Source organism: Aptenodytes patagonicus, chromosome W, assembly GCF_965638725.1.
Source record: "Aptenodytes patagonicus chromosome W, bAptPat1.pri.cur, whole genome shotgun sequence".
Taxonomy (NCBI): domain Eukaryota; kingdom Metazoa; phylum Chordata; class Aves; order Sphenisciformes; family Spheniscidae; genus Aptenodytes; species Aptenodytes patagonicus.
In genome coordinates, this window is record NC_134981.1 from 11,938,694 (window position 1) to 11,964,798 (window position 26,105).

The window sequence follows — 26,105 nt, forward strand, 5'->3', positions numbered from 1 at the left end:
CCTTTATAAAATGATTACATCTATTTCGGTTTGGAATCCAGGAACATAACATATACCAAATATCCCAGTCTTTAGAAAGGCTAGACTGGGCTATGGGAAAGTCTCATATTGACCAAAGACTTCAGATTCATATTATATCCTCCTACATTTTACTTTTCTTTAAGGTAATTCAAAGAAATAACATTAGGTTTCTATCTAAACAATGTTTCTCTATGATACTTAATTTAAAATTATATATAATGGAAAAGAAAAATATTGTTATCAGAATTTTTAAGGACTGGATGATTTACATAAAACTTTTAGGAGAGATATGTTATTCAGTAGATTATAATGGTTGCATTTATTCCTGTCTTTTCATATGTCTGAAGGAGATCACACAATGCATAATCTCATAGAAAGCAGTGTTTACAATGACATACATTTTCTTCCTGAAGAAGACTGCACTGACAATTCCTCCTTTCAACAGAATAGATTTCTTCATGTCTACAGCCACTGGAATTACTCTCCAATATTATGATAAATGTTATATTTATTGTAGTTGAGTGTATATTAGCGCAGAAATCCCTCTACACAGGTAGAAAGATAGTTTATCAGATAGTATATGGAAAAGATTCATAGACTGGCCTGTTTCAATTCAGTTTTCACAAAATTTAGGAGGTTGATATCTTAGCCATGCGAATCTAAAATTTGGCTAAATGCCCTAGTAAATTGCAGAACAAACATGATATCTTGGATACTCCCTGCCTTCTTTCTGAATAGAAATATGAAAGAGTTTCTTCTATTTGTATCTTTATGGGGAGTTATCTACTGAGATTACTGAGGACGATTCAATTTATTTTTCATGAAGTGGTGCAGAATGACCCATGGTGTTGAGTAGAAACAGGGAATGCAGACATGGATGTACATTTAGTATGAAAAAAAAAGGCACAAAGATAAATCAATGCTCAAGCTGAACTCCCGGTGAAGTTAGGATGTTCTTTTGGCTACACTTGACATAAACTCAGCAGTACTGTAAATAATAACAATGCTGTAAGTGATAGCTCTTGGCTGCCTGTGAAATGTTATTCCTTGACAATATTATGTTTGTTCAGTGACACTGCTAAGAAGCCTTGGAGCATGTGCCAAAAGATGTCACTAGATCTGCTCGGTAGTGACAGGCAGGACTCAGTAATATGTGAAAAAGTCCACACAAATGTGATTATGAATTACAGCTCTGTATAGCCCCAGGATAAGTGTAGGGGCTGATCCTGTTCTCTTCCTTCTCTGAAGCTTTATGTAGTGGAAGCAGTCCCTGGAAGAGGCCTGCAGACAGATAAAAGCCTCAGGGTCTGCACAGCATTTCAGTTTCTCTCTGGATCCTCCCTCTAGTGTTTCTGGGTCTGAGGCTGAAAGAGAGCACTGGGCACTGATCTGGGGCCTCCTGAACTCCCATGGAACCCTGCTCCATGCTCAAGCACCCTTAGTCTGCCTGGTCAACCTTTTATGCACTTCCAAATGCTTTCAAACTTTCACCTCAAACCGGGAACCTTGTGTTTCAAAGCAGTCAATTTTCCTTGAATCGGGAGCCTGCCTCTTTTACTGCTACCCGGTATGTAAAATATACAGAAGAGAATGAAGCCAAGCCGTTGGTGTTATTGATGCCGGGGATATGAAGCACAAAGAGTGGAGGGAGGAGAAAAGGCCATCGCTCCACACTCCAGCACCTCACTGAGGCACAACTACCTGGTGGAGCAGCTTATGCTCCCCTCAAAGGATCACAGTGGGAAGCTTTGCGTAAGTGACTGAATTTTGTCATTAGCAGCACCATCATTAGAGCTGATGAGGAATTTTGCAGTGAAACAGGTTTTAAAAAAAATCATGAATTCATCAAAACAGAAACCTCTCTGTGAAAGAATTGTTCTTTAACAGATTTCTGAAGTAAAAACGAAAGGAAAAAAACTTCCTTGATATTGAATACCATTTTCTAAGCAATGTATGTTATTATGATATCAAAATTACTTTTTTTTTGAAAATGTAAGATATAATTTTAAAATGTTTAGTCTCTTTCAAATATTGATAAAGATTATTGACAATATTTTTTTTAAAATTCAACTCTTTATAAATGGTTTATAAATTTTTGACATATGACCCTGGTTTTAAAAAATCATGAAGATTTTACAATGGTAGAAAAGACTTTTCCATTGCAATTTTAGTGAAGAGTCATTTCCTAGCTGTCTCTTCTTAAGAGACTTCAAAAATCTAAAACAGTTTTGTACAAATTCTATTGTTGGGCAAAGAAAGGTCTATGTTGGCATTATTTCTTCTCTTTCATGGGGCTTTCATTAGCAGAGAACTTGGCCTCTAATTCTGGCCCTACATTATTATCAAAGGAAGACCAACACTCACATCTAAGGGTGCAAATTTCTGAGGAGTAACTTATTCCTTAGCTTGACCAGGGATTTAGTTGTCTAAATGAATTTACCTGACCGTGAAAAATCTAGGCTCAGATCTTGATCAACCATTTGAATCATTACTTTCACTGGTATTTACCTCACGATTTTCTTTCCTTCTAGTTATTAATAAATAAATGAATAGATAAATAAATAAAAGAACCCCAAATGTACCAGGAATAAAAGTCCTACAGCAAGAGTTGTAATGGCAGTGAACTAGGAGCAGTGATTGTAGTAAACTCTCTTTTTTTCTAAAATTTCTTTAATTATCACGCTCCCCACCTTCCCATTGACTATATGCACTCAAAAGGAGTAATATGAATAGATCTTTAAGAATAGACCCACGATTAATACATGTCACTTTGCCTAGTAAGTGACACAGCTCTTTTACTTGAGCCAAACTATGGTAAATGAGTTGTTTTAGCATTATGTCTGCGGTGACCATAGGGTGAGATGGTTAAAAAATAATGGTTAAATATGGTTAAAAATTTTTTTTTTTTAAAAAGGCATACGCCAAATAACAGAAATGATTAATGATTCATGAAACAGAAAGAAAATTTTTAAAAATTGTTTTGCTTTACTCTTTTCCAAATATTTTAAAGCCACTAATGAAAGTTATGTATTTCCTAGTTACTGAAAATTATTCCTTCTGAGACTCAAGCTGTCAGTCAATCATGATTTCTGTTTAGTAGAGGCAGTCCACTGCAGTAGGTGTATCATTATAGCTTGACATTTTTTTCCAAATGTGGAAATGTCATATTTAATGACACAACAAAGCCAGAAATGCTGAATGAGTTGAAGTAAAAATGAGGCATTCAGTTGATTAATTAAAGGGTAGACTAAATGTATCTATATAAAATCACACCTTTTTATGGTTCTGTGTTCTGAGCACAGGCTTGCATGTGTGTGCTTTGTCTGAGAAGAGAAGAAAATCATGAGAAGGGTATATTGTTTACTGTCATAGTAAACCCAAAGTTTTTCATGGTCCATTTCTCCTACTGGCTTATTTGTTCCTGGTTTTAGCAGCTTGGAGTGCCATTTCAATAATCATTGGTGTTTTGAAACAATGTCCTGATGTAATTTAATTAAAGACTGGGCAATCTTTTCTCTCTTTGCCGTTTTTTATCTCAATTTCTTTCTTAGTCATAGTACCCTCCCATGAGGGGAAAAAACTGAAACATGTTTGATACCTGTAGAAGATGGAAAGAACTTGCTAAGGAGATGCTGTGTGTGCTTGCTGGAATTTTTAGTGGCTTTGGGAGGAAAGAGTGTAACCCAATCAAGGGTAAACACAATAATGATAACAGTTTTCCATGGCTGCTGGCACTAAGGTATTGATTCTGTACTACCAGGACTGTTTGAAGTCGCCTATGAGCATTCAGGAAGGAAAAAAAACCCCAACAATTATTGACAGCTTTCACCAGGTGTACAACGCGTGGTGGCAAAGACTCTGTTATTTGGGTGTCAGACAGTAACCTGACACAGGAGCAGTACAGCTGCCTTCATTTAATGTCCTTCAAATTTCATGAAATAAATGTGACAAATAATTAAGGATCTGTGTTAGCCCAAAAAAATTAACCCTTTCCATACATATTTCCATTGTCTTTTTCATCCAAAACTGCAATGAATTTCAACCTCTGCAATAACTGCATTACACCAGGAGAAGTTGTACAAACACTTCTAATGTCTTTTGAGAGAAAGTATTGTTCAAAAAGATGTTGACAAGGGTGTCTCCCAAGGCTAAATTATATGCAAGATAACTTTTTTGTCCAGAGTTCATCTTACTGAGAAGCCTAGGAGTTCTGAAAGTATTTGACTTGTTTATGTTAATAAAGTTCTTTTTACAGCTTCTAGTATAAATTTTACTGTCAAGCATACACCTAAAATTTTACATTTCTCAGAAAATGTTTTGTCAGGAGATCTTGAGAATTTATTTATGAACTACTTTCCACAGAGGAGTTAAATCTAACTGATATGCCCTGCCTCTCAGGATGCCATTAACTCTGTGACACTTCAGAGCCTTTGTTAATCAAAATTGCTTTAGCTGACTTTTACTAAAACAGAGGCAAATACAGCCTTCCTTGTCAGTACAAGCTCAGGGTATGCGTATTTACATTTTCTTGTGTTGAAGCTAATTTGGAAACTTCATATATTTAGAAATTTCATATCTTTAAATTTCTCCCTTACTTTTTCCAGTGTATTCCAGCTACAGTTTGTCTCTCAGTCAGACTTGGAAGCTTTTCTGTATATCTGTTAATTTAAAAATACAGAAAAGTAGCACTCAACTTGATTTTCACTGTTGTCTTGTTCTATGCTATTTCCAAAATAGTAGCACCTAAAAGAATAACAAATCTCCATGAAATATGAAAATGTAGGAGTTAATTTAAACTTGCTGCTCTGGAAGTGAAATCTGGCTACTGTGGAAAATATTGCATTATCTCCATGCTTTCCTGACTGTCAGCTGTGTCTCAACAGCATGTTTGCCATTGTCCAGACACCTAAATTGCATTCTGGCAACACTCATATCTCTGTTCTAATCCAGACAAAGTCCCCAGAGAGAATATCTTTTACTAGGCAACCATATGTTAAAAAGAAAATCTTCTGTGCACTGCTTTGACATTTTATATTCCAATAAGTAAACTAAAATTAAATGGTTCCCAAAATTAAATATCTCCATTTGTGCAATCATATGTAAATACTCATTAACCAGGAAAGGCAAACCAATACAGTTCAAGACTAGGTTCTGCATAGAGCTTGTTCCTGACTTCAGTTGATGCTCGTACAGGAGAATAAGCTAGGAAAGAGCCAATTAAATACCTTGCTATTACTCCCTAGTGTTTGCAGATTGTCAAGAAAAGGAATTTCATTCATCCCATCAAGGTTCAGGTATTTTTCAAAGCTAGACTTGGTCTGACTTTTAAATCTACATTCAAATATTCATGGCTTGTTCCAAACTGTATTCAGTCTATGTTCTTGGACTATATAACTTATTATAGCATTAAAGCTCACAGATTAGTTTTACAACCATTCTAAGAGTCAACACTACAGACACCAACTACACAGGATTATATGGTTACAAAATATGCTTGTAATTACTGAGGGAACATATTTTTTATTAAAGTAAATAAATTGCTCAAAATGCCATTACTAGTGGTCAGAGAGGGTAATGCCGGTGCCTAGGAAAGGGAATGAGGAACCTTCTACTTTTTTCCTCTGTCAGAAGCCAATTATGGGCTTTTAGATCCCACTGAGATCTCCCTTGCTATCTGTCATCTCACCTGTACTGACAAGGAAGGCTGTATTTGCCCCTGTTTTAGTAAAAGTCAGCTAAAGCAAATTTGATTAACAAAGGCTCTGAAGTGTCACAGAGTTAATGGCATCCTGAGAGACAGGGCATATCAGTTAGATTTAACTCCTCTGTGGAAAGTAGTTCATCTCACTTGCATCACTGGTGATGCATCACCATCATCACTCGCAGAGGCGATCAGCTCCGGTGCAGGCGCGTCCCGCAGCGGAGCGGCGGATCGCGGCATACAGGGGGGTTTCCTGAGCCGGGGAACCCACAGGGGAGCGCAGAGACCCGCCGGGAGCCGGCAGCTCTCACCAGGGCGGCGGACGAGGTGTGGGCGGGGCCAGGAGCAACGGCTGCCACCCCCCATTCCCACTAAAGGCAGCCCCAGGGAGCGCTAGCGACTAGGGCGTGGTGCAGCAGTTGGCATGGCAGTTAGGGCGGGAGGGCGCCTCTTCGAAGGAGAGGCATTCCACGGGCTGAGTGGGGGACTCGACATACACATAACCCAGCAACTGGGCACAGGTCAAGGGCACTCATCCTACCCGACCCTCAAGGCAGAATGGTGGGCACTCGTCTGAGGGTAAAGGCCGTGGCTCCAGCTGGGGGGTCTGCACCATCTACCCCAGCGGCAGCCGATGCCTCCACGCAGACAGAACTGCTGAAGGGAGAGGCTGCGGTGCAGACCTCAGGCTGCAGGGAGTGCCTAGACCTCTCTCCTGGGGTAGGGACAGGCAGCAGACCTGCCTGCAAAAGGTGTGCCCAGGTGGAGGACCTCCTGCAGCAGGTGGCTGAGCTGCAGGAGGCGGTGAGAAGACTGCATAACATCAGGGAGGCAGAGAAGGAGCTAGATAGCTGGTTCCAAGCGCAGTCTGCAGCGGACCCACAGCCAAACAGCCAAAAACTCCCCCACCGGCACACGCAGAAGGGAGCAGGGGGGTCAATAATGCAGAAGAATGGATGGTTGCAAAGGCAAGGACCAGCAGGAGGAAGAGACTTCCCCTGAAGCCTGAGGTGCCTTTGCAGAACCGCTTCACTGCTCTGCAGGCCGAAGAGGAAAGTCCTGTCACACCAGGAGAAGTGCTGGAGCTGAGTAATGCAGCCTGATCTGCCCCCCGTATAACAACCAGCGCCACTAAGAAAAGGCGATGGGTGATAGTAGTAGGTGACTCTCTTCTGAGAGGTACGGAGGCACCCATTTGCCGACCGGACGCACTCTCTAGAGAGGTGTGCTGCTTACCGGGGGCTCGCATCAGGGATGTCACCGAGAGGCTACCAAGCCTCGTACAGTCCACTGACTATTATCCGCTGCTGCTGTTTCACGTGGGCACCAGTGACGCAGCCAGGAGCAGTCTGAGGACTATCAAGAAGGACTACAGAGCCCTGGGAGAGGCGGTAAGGGACTCAGGAGCGCAGGTAGTTTTTTCATCAGTCCTGCCGGTCAAAGGGAAGGGGTTTGAAAGGGCCAGTCGAATCTGGCGAGTCAACAAATGGTTATGGGACTGGTGCCACAGCCAGGGGTTCGGCTACTTAGACCATGGGACTCGCTTTGAGAAACCTGGTCTACTGGGGGCTGACAGGGTCCATCTGTCAGAGGAGGGGAAGAGCACCTTCGGTCATAGGCTTGCCAAGCTGGTGAAGAGGGCTTTAAACTGGAGATGCCAGGGGAGGGGAACCTCAATCCATCCCACTCCTACCAGTTTGATGCCAGGGCCAGCAATAGATGCCCAGAGCCTGGAGAAGGAACACAGGTCAGCAGGAGAGCGCCTGAAGAGCAGCACAAAGGAACTCCAGCCAGTAAGACAGCTTCATCGGGGGCCCGACTTAAATGCCTCTATGCAAACGCACGTAGCATGGGGAATAAACAAGAGGCGTTAGAGACGTGCGCACGCCTGCAGGGCTACGACCTTATTGGCACCACGGAGACGTGGTGGGATGGCTCCTATGACTGGAGTGTTGGGATGGAGGGATACAGGCTCTTTAGGAAGGACAGGCAGGGGAGACAAGGAGGGTGCGTCGCCCTCTATGTCAATGACCAGCTGGAGTGCATGGAGCTCTGCCTGGGGATGGATGAGGAGCCGACCGAGAGCTTATGGGTCAGGATTAAAGGGAAGGCAGGGACAGGTGACATTACGGTGGGGGTCTGCTACAGGCCACCTGACCAGGAAGACCGAGCGGATGAGGCCCTCTATAGACAGATAGGAGCAGCCTCACGCTCACAAGCCCTGGTCCTCGTGGGGGACTTCAACCACCCCGACATCTGTTGGAGGGACAACACGGCAGGGCATAAGCAATCCGGGAGGTTCCTGGAATGCGTCGATGATATAACTTCCTTCTCCAAGTGGCAGAGGAGCCAGCGAGGAGAGGGGCTATGCTGGACCTTGTTCTCACCAGCAAGGAGGGGCTGTGTGGGGAATGTGAAGCTCAAGGGCAGCCTGGGCTGCAGTGACCACGAAATGGTGGAGTTCAAGATCCTTAGGGCACCGAGGAGGGCGCACAGCAAGCTCACTACCCTGGACTTCAGGAGAGCAGACTTTGGCCTCTTCAGGGATCTGCTTGGCAGAGTGCCATGGGACAAAGCCCTGGAGGGAAGAGGGGCCCAAGAAAGCTGGGTAATATTCAAGGATCACCTCCTTCAAGCTCAGGAGCGATGCATCCCAACAAAGAGGAAGTCAGGCAAAAACGCCAGGAGGCCTGCATGGATGAACAAGGAGCTCCTGGACAAACTCAAACACAAAAAGGAAGCCTACAGAGGGTGGAAGAATCATAGAAACATAGAATCATTAAGGTTGGAAAAGACCTCTAAGATCATCGAGTCCAACCGTCAACCCAACACCACCATGTCCAATAAACCATGTCCCTAAGTGCCGCATCTACACGTCTTTTAAATACTTCCAGGGATGGTGACTCAACCACTTCCCTGGGCAGCCTGTTCCAATGTTTCACCACTCTTTCAGTAAAGAAATTTTTCCTCACGTCCAATCTAAACCTTGCCTGGCGCAACTTGAGGCCATTTCCTCTCGTCCTATCACTAGTTACTTGGGAGAAGAGACCGACACCCACCTCGCTACAACCTCCTTTCAGGTAGTTGTAGAGAGCGATGAGGTCTCCCCTCAGCCTCCTTTTCTCCAGGCTAAACAACCCCAGTTCCCTCAGCCGCTCCTCATAAGACTTGTTCTCCAGACCCCTCACCAGCCTCGTTGCCCTTCTCTGGACACGCTCCAGCACCTCGACGTCCTTCTTGTAGTGAGGGGCCCAAAACTGAACACAGTATTCAAGATGCGACCTCACCAGTGCCGAGTACAGGGGCACGATCACTTCCCTACTCCTGCTGGCCACACTATTTCTGATACAGGCCAGGATGCCATTGGCCTTCTTGGCCGCCTGGGCACACCGCCGGCTCATGTTCAGCCGGCTGTCGACCAGCACCCCCAGGTCCTTTACGACAGGCAGCTTTCCAGCCACTCTTCCCCAAGCCTGTAGCGTTGCATGGGGTTGTTGTGGCCGAAGTGCAGGACCTGGCACTTGTCCTTGTTGAATCTCATACAATTGGCCTGGGCCCATTGATCCAGCCTGTCCAGGTCCCTCTGCAGAGCCTTCCTACCCTCAAGCAGATCAACACTCCCGCCCAACTTGGTGTTGCCTGCACACTTACTGAGGGTGAAATCGATCCCCTATTCCAGATCATTGATAAAGATATTGAACAAGACCGGCCCCAAAACTGAGCCCTGGGGAACACCGCTCGTGACCGGCCGCCAACTGGATGTAACTCCATTCACCACCACTCTCTGGGCCCGGCTGTCCAGCCAGCTTTTACCCAGCGCAGAGTACACCTGTCTAAGCCGTGAGCCGCCAGCTTCTCTAGGAGAATGCTGTGGGAGACGGTGTCAAAGGCCTTACTGAAGTCCAGGTAGACCACATCCACAGCCTTTCCCTCGTCCACTAGGCGGGTCACCTGGTCATAGAAGGAGATCAGGTTGGTCAAGCAGGACCTGCCTCTCATGAACCCGTGCTGGCTGGGCCTGATCCCCTGGTTATCTATGTTAGCTACTTACCTGGCTCTCATTAACAGTGTCTGAGCCCATTTCAGGCATTTCTGGAAAGTATTATTAAACTGCCTTCATAAATGGGAGATTTGGGTAGCAGGAGGATAATCCCTACATTTTTAAATATTTGGGGCACGTCTGCTTCAGATGGTGGGCCACAGTGCAGAGATCCTAAACTAGTTGAACACAAAAAGGTAATTTCACAGAAATACGGCACTGTCCTCTTTCCAGATCTGGAAACGAAGGCATAGGAAGTTTCATCTGGAACCATGTTCATGTTGTGCCTGAGCAAATATTCTTGAGGAACAAGATTTATTACCTTGAATGGAGCATTTCATGAGTATGGCTTTGTTGCTTCTAGACCTGATCTATTCAGGGGCAGCTAAGTCAGACTCTCCAGCACTTCTAGTTCTAGAGCTGGCTTAGGCAAATTTTGCATGCAGTGTATAGATTTGTCCTTCAGACCTTAACAAACAGACCCTAGTCTCCTAACTATCTGTGTGTTTAACTGCATACATTCAAAAATTTTGTCCTAAGTCACTTGCTCAAGATCAAATAAGAGGTGGAACAGGAACATAAATTCAAGTCTGTTAAGTCTACTTACTAAGATGCTAACTACCACTCTCCTTTCTTTGTAGACCTGATAAAACAGTGAGGTGATATTCAGATTTTAGACAGACAATGTTGAGGATATGATTCACGTAAACAATCTCTGGGGTATCCTCTCATTCTTGAGAGGCATGTCATTATATTGTCACCTAGTACCATGCTGTTAGGATTCTGTTCCAACCAGTTCAAAGAAGGCTAACTCCTTAATAAAACTGTTGTGTGGGAAGCAGTGATACACAAGGTTATATAAAACACCTCTACATTCTGATTAGCTTGACATTATTTTATAATCATTCATAAACACATTTTTTCTCCAGTCCGAACTATGCCCAATATTACCTGTGTCACATATTTCTAATTTTCAAAGACAAAGTGGTTGATGCTTTTAAAAAAAAAAAAATCACAAAACTTTATTACAAAGGAAAAATGTAAATGAAATTTAAGCAGTCAGATAAAAAAAATTCTGAGAAGTCATTATAAAGAAACAAAAAATATAATGAATTATTCTTGGAGAGTGGAATGCAACACTACTGTCAAAAGTATTCTATGAAAACTGAATAAAATAATAACAAAAAGAGCAAGTGTGGCAGAAAAAAACATTAATCTGCAAAAATTATATTAGAGGTGGATGCTTCATAATTCTTTGATCTGTTGATTTTGCTTAACCACTGTATGCTTCATGTCTGTGCAATGTGATGGGGGTTTTTTTTAGGTATGCTCAGTAATATATGTGTATTCTGTCTCCTTTTTGGCTACCGTTTCTCAGTGATCCCTTCCCATTATTTTCATTTCTGTTTATTTGTCTTCCCTTCTATAACTGAGGGCATATATTTTAATGATGTCATTTCACACGGCCATACAGAGGTCAGTGTGTCTGATTTTGTCTTTCAAGACCTCTGTTCAGATAGACAACACTATTTCAGTATACTATAGTCTATAAAAAAAAAAATCTATCACTATAATTCTTTATTTAGACAGCAATTACAAAGGTATTTTCTACATTTTGCAGACTTAATTTGTAATTTTCAATTTATTACAGCTTCTTCATTCCTCACTAACCAACAATTTATATCAAGCTTCATATGTGCATTGCACAAAGCACACAAAATTAGTAAGAAAATATTTACACACATTTACATTCTATAGATAGCTGATTCATATTTATACTTCCCCTTGAGCTGAGTGAGGAGTATTATTCCTATTTTACAATGAAGAAAACCCAAACATGAGAAGTCACTTATTGTCCAAAAGATATTAAGGGAAAACCAGGCCCAGATCTCAGGCACTCCTGGCTTCTAATTTTATATTTGTTTTTCTAGACAACTGTGGAGACAAAGTTTTGGAGGTGTAGAAAGATACCCTCCTATTACTGGAGTGCCTTAAAGAAGGAGCAAAGAAGGGGTTACCAAGCTCCAGTTGTGATACTCGTGGAAGACTGGGAGAAACTCCGCTGCACCCTGAACCTTCTCATGCATTTAAAGGGTAAGAAGAATGAATGTTCTCTATTTGGAGATTTCCAAACAACAAAGATTTAAAAGATGTTAGATCTCCAAACATGTCTTCAAGGTTCCTCCCTATTCAAACTAATCTTTATTTATTATAGTACCATAATAAACCATAAATGACAAAAAGAAGAGGTACCTCCTAATTGTCACTCTATCTGCAAACATACCTCTGCTTAAGTATAAAAAATTTCATAGCACTTGTGTGACAGTGACAAGTAGACAGTATGAGAAGATACAAAAGAGATTTTGAGGAAAGAGAAGGCAGGTGGAGGAGAATAACAGGACTTCACTCTGAAAGCAGAAAAGCTTCTGAGAGCACCTTAGCTCAGGCCTCAGGCAGAGGTAACCATGTCAAGGATTCAGCGTCGATATGTACAGCCAATAAAGTAGCAACAGCTGCCTGTAAAAGCCCAGGCCAAGCTCTGGACAGATCAGATACTGAGTCTAGAAACACAGATCCCAAAGCATTAAGGGAGAAAACTAATTGATGGTGCTCATAAATAATAAAATAATACCTTTGTATTGTAGCCTTATCTTTCAGGTTTCATGGATATTGAAATGGCTAGGGTATTTGCAAATGTTGGAAAGAAATGAAGCAAATATGCCTCCAGACAAGTACAAATCCATCCCATACATCTTGATAAACCATTAACAAAAAGATGGAAATAGTCTAGTCATTACTTTATACACCTAACATCATCCATCAACTAAATAATTTGAGCATGAAAAGTCAAATCAATAAATGAGTGATCTCAGCTTTTTTGATTCACATTCTTATATTACATCATCTATAAAACCTCTCTTAGTACAGCTTGTAGTACAGATGTCTGAATCTGAAGAATCTGGGGAGAATATCTGTTGAAGTGATAAACAGCTATTGGTTCATATATCTACATTAAGTGATCTTGATAAGTAAGCTTTCCAAATGGACTAGTACAATCATTCAGCACCATGGAGTGAGTGCATTACCTCATCTAATCTTTTGGCTTGTCACAATATCATGTTAACTCAGATTCGAGACCATTCTACATTCCATGTCTGATTTTCCTTGCATGCCCCCTCCACCCCTGTTTCTTAAAAAGGAATATATAGCTACTTAGAAACAAAAGTCAAGGTCAGTCAGCTGCATTATATAAAAAATGTTTTGTTATATGGGTTTATATTCTGATTAGCCCAAGTGAAGAAGAAACAGTGCCTGAAAGTCAGAAAAAATAAAGCTTCAATAATGTAGTAGTATAAAAGGAAATAACATATGTATTATTTTTTGAGATTTTTTACTACAGCTTTCAGCACTGTATTATAGTCCTCTAACACAATATAAATCTAAAGCCACAGAAACAGACATCTTATCTAGGTAATACCTGATATACTGTGAAGCTTAAAAGATTGTCTGTCTAGTAGGTGGCTATGTGCTTGCAAGGAAAAGTTCAGTTACAAGGTCTAATTGTTACATGATTAAATCCAAACTAGAATGAACAAAAAAGATGAGCATCATCACAGTATTCAACATATTTTTGTTTGAAATTCGTTCGTGAAATGCTTTCAGAAGCTTTTATAAGTGAGACTGAAAACCAGCGTGATGGTGTACATAGAGGAGCACATAGCACCTCCAGAGCTTAAGTGCTCTAACCTGCCCAGTAAACAAGCAGGAGCTTGTCTGGCCAAAAGGTAGAGAATGGTAAACTGCATTTCAAATAACAGGCCTTATACTCAAGCTCATAATCCTCATCTCAGGGAGCTTCCAAATTGCCACTGTAAAATTAGAATCATTAGAAGCATGCCATACTCCTTTTTTCTGAGATAAGGCTAAACAGAAGGAACTGGGAACATAAGAAAACAGATGCCATCCAAGTTCTTTGCCCCACCTCAATATGTGCGTGGATCCAAGCTTTCTTCAACTCAGAATACTCATTTCTGTGAGCTTCATTAGACTCTAAATATTCTTAATGCAATATATTTATATATGAATTTTGTGTATCTTTGACATCTGGAAGAGCCAAGAATACAGGTATCTTTCAGACCCTATTGAGACTTTAGCAGTTACAACAGTTCCAAGCCATCCTAATAAAATACAGTACCCTGAGTCATGTAGAAAATATGTGTAAAATTGGATGATGAGGAATAGATTTATTTGGCAAGGAACAGAGTAGCAAAGTCACTGGAACATCCTGTTTGTGGTATTTTTTATATATAGTCAGTATGTACTGTTTTTGTCTGGACTTTAAGGTACACACTAACACACTTTGTTTATAGTGATCACTCTCCTGCAATGCAAATAACGTGTTCTGCTAAGCCCTTCAATAGTCTGCTGATCGTGTTGTTATTTCACTCTTGGGGGAAAAAAAGTTAATAAAAGATAAGGGGCTTTTGAAGAAGGTGTGATTACATTATTTAAAAATTATACATTTTATAAGATAAGGTTTAAACACGTCAGGAGAAGTCAACATTGCATTATGAATGGTAGTGATTATGTTATCTGTAAACTTTGAAGCTTTACATACTGATGTGAACAATTGACTCCATTGTTTTGTCATTACCATCAGCATTCCCCTTTCAGAGCTGCTGAACTGACTGCTGCTTGCATAGCTAGAAGTAAGGAAAGTTTGTTTTCCTACTAATATTTCATTTACTGTTTAGCCTGAACTGATAGCGACTTTTCATCTTCCTGTCTGCTGGATTTTTTTGCCTGGATTGTAAAATTGACTGGATAGCTAACTTCTTCACCTGAATCATCAATAAGCTAATTTTAAAGAAAATTTTACCTAAAGCATCAAGATCAGCTCCTAAAATAACACAATTTGCTAAAGCTTATAGACATTATTACTACTCCTTTAATCTCATTTCTTTATTCTATTACATTGGATTGCAGCACATGGTAAATATTTGGCCATCAAATCAATGCTAAAATGCAAGAAGAAATATTTATTCTTTTAATTGATATATGGATTTTGCCTGAAAACAATGGGTACTTCTATTATTTATTCTACAAACTGCATTATTTTAAGGGTTCTGCTAATAAAATGCTTGCTCAAAATAAAAACTGCATTTTATTCTTTGTGTATCTGATTAAGTATATTAGAAAGCACAAGAAAAGCATTTTTCCTTCCTACTGTGCCAGCCCTTCTCCAAGCCGTCTTCCTGCTTCATTGCTCAATGAATGGAAAGAAAAAATATTCTTCCACTGTTCAATCCCATTACAAACAGAAGTGTAGAATAAGAGAAGAGGAGAAGCGTGAAATTCTTTGACTAAAATGGAGCTGAGCCAATAGCAAAATATTTTATGACTCAGAGAAAGCAAGGAGGAGGGAAAGGTTTTGTCATATTACTTCCAAAGAACTTAAGTCTCAGATTTATTTTTGCACTCTGATTATCAGTGGATATTTTGTTGACTTGGGGGGGGGGGGGTTCTCTTGTTTTCTCAAGTTTTAAATTGTTACAATGTAGTCTGGAGCAGTCTGTTCCTGAAGGACTGCAGCCCGTGGGAAGGACCCACGTTGGAGAAGTTCATGGAGGACTGTCTCCTGTGGGAGGGACCCCACGCTGGAGCAGGGGAAGAGTGTGAGGAGTCCTCCCCCTGAGGAGGAAGGAGCGGCAGAGACAATGTGTGATGAACTGACCGCAACCCCCATTCCCCTCCCCCTGCGCCGCTCGGGGGGAGGAGGTAGAGAAAATCGGGAGTGAAGTTGAGCCCGGGAAGAAGGGAGGGGTGAGAGGAAGGTGTTTACAGATTTGGTTTTATTTCTCATTACCCTACTCTGATTTGATTGGCAATAAATTAAATTAATTTCCCTGAGTCGAGTCTGTTTTGCCCGTGACAGTAATTGCTGCGTGATCTCTCCCTGTCCTTATCTCGTCCCACGAGGCTTTCATTATATTTCCTCTCCCCTGTCCAGCTGAGGAGGGGGAGTGATAGAGCAGCTTTGGTGGGCACCTGACGTCCAGCCAGGGTCAACCCACCACAGTACCAGAAGGAAAAGACGTATGTAGGCAGATTTGATATTACATGTAACCCACAAGTCAAAATGTAGAACTTGCAGAGCAGGGCCCTGAACTTAGTACATCACGAGAACTTCTGCCACCTTCAGACTCGTGGTATTCTGTCAGTGAGGATTAGAAGTGTGACTTTTCAGAATGAGAACAAAAATACAAGGTTTTCATGATATGGTTGGCAGTCTTGGCATACTCTAAAGTCAAGTTGAAGTAAAGCAATTCTGCTATTTATTGCAGTGGCAGTTTTCCTCAGAATTAAATGCTGTGTGATTGGATGACAAGGACAACTTGGAAAAAGCAAAAGGCAGCAGTGAGTGCTGATCTGGATTAATTAATACAGCTATGGGAGAACATGTCAGAGATCAAAATGTATTCCTTCCTTTCATCTTTACCTCCAGCAGCTTTGAGAAATCCCATACACCTAAATACATGGGAACTGTGTTTTATGGGAACTGCTGTGTTGTCCTCCTTATGGTTATAGTTACAGAAAGTTATAAGATTGTTTGTGATAGAGGAGCTTGCATAAAAGGAAGTAAATCAAGTATAGTTAGGGTATATAGACATTCTTTCTTCCAAATAGAGTTACAATATATAGATTATTTTGTTTTCACCTCCAAATCCATTAAATATCACTAAGGGATTGCTTTCCAGTCTATGAGTTGACTTTCCACTATGTAGCTTCTGAAACGTCTTGCATGCATGGGAAATATCCATCTGCTATAAGGAAAATGGATTAGTACAAACATGTCTGCTGCTTACTCTAACACTCTACATAGTGGTTAGCAGATCATATGTTTGGTGAGAGGAGGAGAGTTTCTTCTGGACCCAAAAGAAATTTAATAATCAGTTCTGCAGGAACGAAAAGGAAGGTCATTCTAGACATTGCTTAAACTGGGACTAGGTTGTGCAGGGAGTGCAGAATCAGAGGGGTGCAACAAGTTCACTTTCAGCACCCCTACAGTTCCCAAATTTGTAAAGTTGATAATTCAGCTCAAAGAATCCATCCAGGCATGCCAGTGAGACAGAGAAGCACGATAACACTAGGTGATAACTGCTTTTATATCAAGAAGTACCTATATGGCAAGTTTTAAGACCCTATAAATTAGTTTTTGCACTGAGTCACTTTGGTACACAAATGTTACGCTGAGAGCAGTTATTGATGAGCACTTCCAGCAGAAGATCTAATGCACTCCAGAAATAGCAGAAGTGCCTTTAAACAGTGAGAGAATCAGTATAAAGAGATTGTGGACTGAAGGGTATCCTTTGAAGTTCACATATTTTTAATCATAAAGGTGGTGTAGATTCTACAATATACACCATTCAATATTATTTTTTATTACATGGTCAGACATAACTGTATGAAATGTATTTTCTGAATTATACTTTTTAGGAATTTTCTTAAATTTGAAGCCAATCTCTGGTGATTGTTGATGAACTAAACCTTATAATTTGAAAACCCTAAGTATCTTGAATTACTATCCCAAAATATTTCATTTTTGTCTAATTTTATCAAGAATGCTACCTTGGGGTCAGTGTTAGGAACAGTGTTAGATCAGAAACATCCTCTTGGACTGTTGAATCCAGCCTCCTGCATCCAGTCTTAGTACATGGTCCCTTTTATACACAGATCCAAGTTTACATCTTCATATCATTAGTCTTACAGGAAAGGCTGGTCAAGAATGTCTCACTTCTTGGCAAAAACTTGCTTCTAATTTTAGTCTAAACTTATTCCTGGTCAGTTTATAAACATCTTTTGCTAACTTCGGCCTTTAGTTTAAGAAGTTCTTTTTCCTTGCTAATGTTTATTTTCCCAGTGTATTTATTTAGAGAAGTCATATATATTTTCAGCCTTTGTTTTGTTAGGCTGGATAAACAAGCTCTTTTATTTTGGGTTTGTGTGCATGTGTTTTAGCTTTTTTGCTAATAAGAAGACTTTGCATTTCCCTAATAATTCTAGTTGCCCTTTCAGGTGGAATTATTTTCTCTTGAACCGGGATGAGAAGATTCAGTTCTCTGCAGGAGTCCTGACCAAGATCTATGTGGGCTCAGTGTTTTCCCATTTCTATTTTGCAACTGAATTTTATAGTCAAATTTGTCTCTTACAACCAGCTCAGATACATTACCTTGCAAGAGTGTAATATCAGTAAGACTTTTGCCTCCACTATCCTATCTTAAAAGACTGTGGTTTTTATTTTCCAAATACTTTTCTTGCATTTTGTACTATTGAATTTAATTTTCTGTTACTCACATTTATCCTGTAAGATATTCCTACTGTGGTTTAACCTGGCAGGCAGCTAAACACCACACACCCCTTCGCTCACTCCCCACACACACAGTGGGATGGGGGAGAGAATTGGAAAAAAAAAAAGTAAAATTCATGGGTTGAGATAAAGACAGTTTAATAGGACAGAAAAGGAAGGGAAAATACTAATAATGATAATAATGATGATGATAAAAGAATACTACAGTAACAACAAAACAAGTGATGCACAATGCATTTGCTCACCACCCACCGACCGATGCCTAGCCAGTTCCCGAGCAGCGGTCACCGCCCCCCAGCTATCTCCCCCCAGTTTATATACTGAGCATGACGTCACATGGTATGGAATATCCCTCTGGCCAGTTTGGGTCAGCTGTCCTGGCTGTGCCCCCTCCCAGCTTCTCGCTGGCAGGACATGGGAAGCTGAAAAGTCCTTGACTAGCGTAAGCACTACTTAGCAACAACTAAAACATCAGTGTGTTATCAACATTATTCTCATCCTAAATCCAAAACACAGCACTATAACAGCTATTAGGAAGGAAATTAACTCTATCCCAGCCAAAACCAGGACAGTATCCACCCCTTATTCTATACTATCTATGTCATGCCCAGGTCCCACACTTTCCAATACAATTTAATGACCACCACTTTTCCTTTCTTTTGATATATACACACAGATATCATTCCCTTAGTCTATGGGCCATCCCTTTAAAATGTTCGTTGACTTCATTTAGTCCACGACTTTGGGATCCATCTGTCATAACAGTCCCTCAGGGCAGGAGAGATGGTGTGTGGTGTTGCCTTGTTGCATGCTGAAGCCAGTTGTGGTTCCATTATCGCTGCGCTTGTCTGGTTCTATCATTGCTGCACTTTGTTCGGTTTCATCAAAGTTCATTCTTCATTAATCTGGGTGATTCTTACTGTAATACAGTTGATATGGCATATAGCCACCATAGAAGTGATGATATACAGTATTATATAGCAATTAACAACATACAATTTAATTCATTGGCTATTCCCACCCAAAATCAAATCCCCTTGAGGTACACATCGGACTTCCCCATCCTTCCGCATTATCCACCAAGTGCACCCAGGTCGTTGAGCAAAAGCAATCCCACGGATGGGTTTGCCTTTGCCCGAGGCAGGAATAACCCAGACTGTTTTCCCCAGCATAATTTTTATGTTCACTACAGGGACTTTATTCCCATCTACAGTACATAAAAGTTCTGACTGGGCAGGGCCAGCTCGATTGGCAGATCCCCTAGTGTTGACTTAACCAGGTGGCTTTTGCTAAATGTGTATCCCAATGTTTGAACGTCCCGCCACCCATTGCTCTCAGCGTAGTCTTTAACAGTCCATTGTCTGACTCAATTCTTTCTGGGGTGCCATGTCGCCATAGGACTTGCTTTTCAAGGCCCAGGATAGTGTTCCGGGCAGTGGCATGGGGCACGGGATATGCACATGGCGCTTGCCTTGGCAGGTTTGTGGGAGTGTGATATAATCAGTCTGCCAGGCCTCCCCATATTTATATTTCAACCATCGTCCTCCATACCAAAGAGGCCTTAACCGCTTGGCTTGCTTGATCGCAGCGCATGTTTCACATTCATGGATAACCTGCGCAATAGTGTCCATGGTCAAGTCTACCCCTCGATCAAGAGCCCATCTGTATGTTGCATCTCTTCCTTGGTGACCTGAGGTGTCATGGGCCCACCGAGCTAGAAATAATTCACCCTTCTGTTGCCAGTCCAGATCCACCTGAGCCACTTCAATCTTAGCAGCCTGATCCACCTGCTGGTTGTTTTGATGTTCTTCAGTGGCCCGACTCTTGGGTACGTGAGCATCTACGTGATGGACTTTTACAACCAGGTTCTCCACCCGGGCAGCAATATCTTGCCACAATGCGGCAGCCCAGATGGGTTGGCCTCTGCGCTGCCAGTTGCTCTGCTTCCATTGCTGCAACCACCCCCACGGGGCATTTGCCACCATCCATGAGTCAGTCCAGAGATAGAGCATTGGCCACTTTTCTCGGTCAGCAATGTCTAAAGCCAGCTGGATGGCCTTTACTTCTGCAAATTGGCTCGATTCACCTTCTCCTTCAGCAGTTTCTACAGCTTGTCGCATGGGACTCCATACAGCAGCTTTCCACCTCCGATGCTTTCCCACAAGACGACAGGACCCATCAGTGAACAGGGCATATTGCTTCTCATTTTCTGGTAGTTCATTATACAGTGGGGCCTCCTCAGCACGCGTCACCTCCTCCTCTGGCGATATTCCAAAATCTTTGCCCTCTGGCCAATCCATGATCACTTCCAGGATTCCTGGGCGACTGGGGTTTCCTATTTGAGCCCGTTGTGTGATCAGTGCGACCCACTTACTCCACGTAGCATCAGTTGCATGATGTGTACAGGGGATCCTCCCTTTGAACATCCAGCCCAGCACCGGCAGTCGGGGTGCCAGGAGGAGCTGTGCTTCAGTGCCGATCACTTCCGAAGCAGCTCAAACCCCTTCATATGCTGCCAATATCTCTTTTTCAGTTGGAGTATAGCGGGCCTCGGATCCTCTGTATCCCCGACTCCAAAACCCTAGGGGTCGACCTCGAGTCTCCCCTGGTGCTTTCTGCCAGAGGCTCCAGGTAGGGCCGTTCTCCCCGGCTGCGGTGTAGAGCACATTTTTTACATCTTGCCCTGCGCGGACTGGCCCCAGGGCTACTGCATGAACTATATCCTCTTTAATTAGTTCAAAAGCTTGTCGTTGCTCAGGGCCCCATTTGAAGCTGTTCTTCTTTCGGGTCACTTGATAGAGAGGGTTTACGATCAGACTGTAATTTGGAATATGCATTCTCCAAAAACCCACGACGCCTAAGAAAGCTTGTGTTTCCTTTTTGCTAGTTGGTGGAGACATGGCTGTTATTTTGTTGATCACATCCATTGGGATCTGACGACGTCCATCTTGCCATTTTATTCCTAAAAATTGGATCTCCTGTGCAGGTCCCTTGACCTTACTTTGTTTTATGGCAAACCCGGCCTTCAGCAGGATTTGGACTATTTCCTTCCCTTTCTCAAAAACTTCTCCTGCTGTGTTGCCCCACACGATGATATCATCAATGTATTGCAGGTGTTCTGGAGCCTCACCCTGTTCCAGTGCAGTCTGGATCAGTCCATGGCAAATGGTAGGGCTGTGTTTCCACCCCTGGGGCAGTCGGTTCCAGGTGTACTGGACGCCCCTCCAAGTGAAAGTAAACTGGGGCCTGCACTCTGCTGCCAAAGGGATTGAGAAAAATGTGTTAGCGATATCAGCTGTGGCATACCACTTGGCTGCCTTTGACTCCAATTTGTATTGAAGTTCTAGCATGTCTGGCACAGAAGCACTCAGCAGCAGCGTGACTTCATTCAGGCCACGATAGTCTACTGTTAGTCTCCACTCTCCATCAGACTTCCGCACTGGCCATATGGGACTGTTAAAGGGTGAGCGAGTCTTGCTGATCACTCCTTGGCTCTCCAGTCGACGAATCAGCTTATGGATGGGAATCAGGGAGTCTCGGTTGGGGCGATATTGCCACCGGTGCACCGTGGTGGTATTGATCGGCACCTGTTGGTCTTCGACCTTCAGCAGCCCCACAATAGAAGGGCCCTCCGAGAGACCGGGCAAGGTAGACAGCTGTTTAATTTCTTCCGTCTCCAAGGCAGCTCTACCAAAAGCCCACTGGTAACCTTCTGGGTCCTTGAAATACCCTCTCCTGAGGTAGTCTATGCCAAGGATGCACGGAGCATCTGGGCCAGTCACAATGGGGTGCTTTTGCCACCCATTCCCAGTTAGACTTACTTCGGCTTCCAATACAGTTAGCTGTTGGGATCCCCCCGTCACCCCAGAAATACAGATGGGTTCTACCCCTTTGTAGCTTGATGGCATTAGGGTACACTGTGCACCGGTGTCCACTAGAGCCTTATACTCCTGTGGGTCTGATGTGCCAGGCCATCGAATCCACACAGTCCAGTAAACCCAGTTGTCCCTTTCTTCCACCTGGCTATCCTACTGTGGTGTAACCCGGCAGGCAGCTAAACACCACACAGCCGTTCGCTCATTCCCTCACACACAGTGGGATGGGGGAGACAATTGGGAAAAAAAAACCCTAAAATTCGTGGGTTGAGATAAAGACAGTTTAATAGGACAGAAAAGGAAGGGAAAATAATAATAAAATAATAATAATGATGATGATAAAAGAATATACAAAACAAGTGATGCACAATGCAATTGCTCACCACCCGCCGACCGATGCCCAGCCAGTTCCCGAGCAGCGGTCACTGCCCCCCAGCTAACTCCCCCCAGTTTATGTACTGAGCATGATGCCACATGGTATGGAATACCCCTTTGGCCAGTTTGGGTCAGCTGTCCTGGCTGTGCCCCCTCCCAGCTTCTTGTGCACCTCCAGCCTTCTCAGTCAGTAGAGCATGGGAAGCTGAAAAGTCCTTGACTAGTGTAAGCACTTCTTAGCAACAACTAAAACATTGGTGTGTTATCAACATTATTCTCATCCTAAATCCAAAACACAGCACTGTACCAGCTACTAGGAAGAAAATTAACTCTATCCCAGCCAAAACCAGGATAATAGTCCCTTTAGTAATGATACCTCCCTGCCATCTCTCTGTCATCAGCATGTGCCTACCTTTTGTGCAATTGCCATTAATGAAGATATGAAGACAAGAGCCATTTGAAGATCATTCCCTAAGGAATTCCACTAATGGTCTCCTGTCTGTCCAATGATTCCTTTATCAACACAAGTTGTCTCCTTTTTCACCATAATTTGTCCTTTCTCCTCAAATCAGTTAACTCAGCTTATAATACTTGTACTAATCCTTCTCTTCCCTGCATGACCTCGTAATTTTCCACACAACCCAAGGTCAAATGCTTTACTGAAGTCTAGATTAAAATGACTTTATTTCCTCTGTCTGGAATAATTTAGCTTATCAAATAATTATACCTAGCTATTCTGGCACAATCAACCCTCGGTAAATCATTTTTCATTTACTGATGTATCATTAATTATTTTTTAATTGAAAGTTTGTTTGACGACTTTGATATTATACTCACTTTCTCCACTTATGAAATGGCAGCCATAAATATCTGACTTTCAGATATTAGACGACAATGCATTGTCATTGTTAAAATGCTTTGAGATCCTTTGGTCTGAAATGCAAAGTACTCATAATTTTTGTATGCTACATTCAAAGAGGTACCTCTAACAATTGTGTTATGTGTAAATAACACTTCTATAGATCAAAGAATTCTTCTTTGAATGTATGCTTTCATTTGTGAATGCTCTTTTTAAATTAAAATATTGTTTTCCTATTTGTCAAAATGTCACTTATAAGCTGTCAGTCAAGATAAAATAAATTCACACTATCCTTGTGTTGTATGTAAGATAACAGGCTTTGAGCAAAAAGATAAAGATATGTCAAATATTATCATCAGCACTAACCACTTCAGACTCATCACTCTGATATTTGATATTTTCTGCCTAAATGGCATGTCTGTGCCCAAGAGAGAAGATGAAGGGAAATTACTGAAAAGGAGGAAAAGTTTTGTTTGATGAACTTTTCTCTTGAACTGCTGTGTATTCAATGGAATGATCTTTGCATTTCTTCACAATAAATTCCTGTACGTTTTAAGACCTACATGGAAAAGTAAAGTATAATGTAAGAACTATTTTAAAAATCCATAAAACTGAAGAAGACATTGTCCTTCTAATTGTTGCATGACATTTAGAACTATCTCAAATACTTTTATAATTTATATTTTTAATAATTATTATTTTTTATAATTAAAATATAAGTTTTAACACTCTATAAATGCATTTTATATCATATAAACCCCCACCATTTTAAATATATAATGTGAAATGCTGAAAAAATAACTCATAATAGCTCTTCTTTTATAAAGGAGAATAGTATTGTCTGGGGATAATTTAGAAGCAAACTACTGCTCTGATTGAGTAAAGTACATAAACATGAGCTTAACGAAACTCCTGAGCAGTTCCACTGAAAACTTTTGAGCTGGCATTGTCCCTTAAAGATTCTGAGAGCTCATTTAATGCTCATTAAGTCCATAGCAATGAATTTGGACCCAAGATTGCCTAATAAGAATGCACAGACTTCACAGTAGATTGGAGACACTCTGAGATCATTCTTACCATGACATTATCTGAATTGTTTATTCAGATACTTCCTTAAAACTCTGTTGTTTCAAAGTTCTTTTTGTTTTAAAATATTTTCCTACTGTAAAAACTATGCTGACAGTCTGTATTTGTGTCTGTATAACCATTCTAAATAAGTCTTCATATCTGATGGGATCCCTGTTCTCCTCACTCCCCGTAAACCTCAGAAAGGTTTGCCTTGAGCCATTGTTTTCCTTCAAGTTTATTTCATTTGAAAAGTCTGTTATAAATTAAGTCAACGTAATAATTTAATGAAACACAGTAACAATGTTAACACACTAACACACTTAATATTCATAAGTAATATTACAGCATCATACCTTTCTTTGAAAGACATACAACAAAATTTTTCTAATATGAGAATAGCTATTCTTACTTTGGTTGTCAGTTATTTACAGAAGAGCCAAAGTTATGTATCAAGCCCTAAAAACTTGTCATAGGTTTATAGGTGATCATGAGTGGAAGGCAGTGTAAAAATATAACTATAATTAAATAACCCAATATTTAAAATCCTAGATACTGTTAGATTACAATTTTAAAGGAATATAACAGTTATTCTCTGAATTAAAAAGTATGAGTAAGAGTAGAGGCCAGATCGTAGCCCTTCTCACTTTCTAACCTCTTAGTTCCTCAGTTGAGGTTTCTCTAGGAAAACCTTTTTTTTTTGGGAATCAAATGGGGTTTTCTCCGTAGAATATCTGGATGTACAGTTTCTAACTCCTACCAATCTGAAAAGATCCCCATGGATGGCACATAACAAGAGGAGTGTTTGCAAAAGTTCTGTGTATTGGTGGCCTACCCCAGGTGACCTACACCTATGTCAGACCTACCGCCCCCCAAATTACCTTTCATAGAGGGGCTCTTCTGAGTGAAGGATTATTAGGAAACTTAAAGTTTCTTTTTCTAGTGTTCTTTTTTAGTTGTTTTGACTGGGCTGAACAGATTTGTTTTCACTTTCATTCCATGCTTCTTGCATATGCAGAAGTTTAGATTCATGAATGTTCCTGAAATTAATTAATTTCTCCCCATCTCCAAATGGCTTCCATTGTGAATACTCTTTTCCCTTGACTGTCCTCTAAGAAAAGATCGTCTTATTTGTTGCTTACTGTCAGGCAGTATTCATACTGCTTATAAGTGATTCTTAAAGTATGAACATTTTAAGGAATTTAATTTTTAGGCATGCTTCTCTTTCCCACATCACTTTTTTTAATTGTACACATGAGCATAGTATGCTTAATGAACTTGATTCTAAAAGCAGTTAATAATAAAACTGTTGTGAATTAGTACTCATTCCTGTTTCAACACTATGCAACAAATGATTTTTGTGGGATAATTGTTTCATAATTAACTTTTGCCAATATCTATTGTTCACCACATTTTATTTCTCAGACACTAATGAATAAGTTCAGTTACAAAGCGGGGAAAGTTGTTATGAAATCGAAACCTGAGAGCATTTTGGCACTTTTGACAGTTGCTGCTGAAAAGTGTAAACCCAAATGGACTCTACTTCAGACACTAAAATGCAGCAGACAAAACTATTATTTCATCCTCTGTGGGCCACTGCCTCTGTTCACTCTTACTTTTATGTCATCATGGTGGTTTGACATCTATTATAGGTTTAATAGGTTTTTCTCTGATGTTGTTATTGGCTAATGATTCTGCTCTTCTCTGGGGATGGCAAAAATGAGAAGTCAGTCACAGGGACAGCCTTAACCATAGTACTCTATGGGAGTATGTAATCTTAAATGAATAGATAGCAAGTTAGC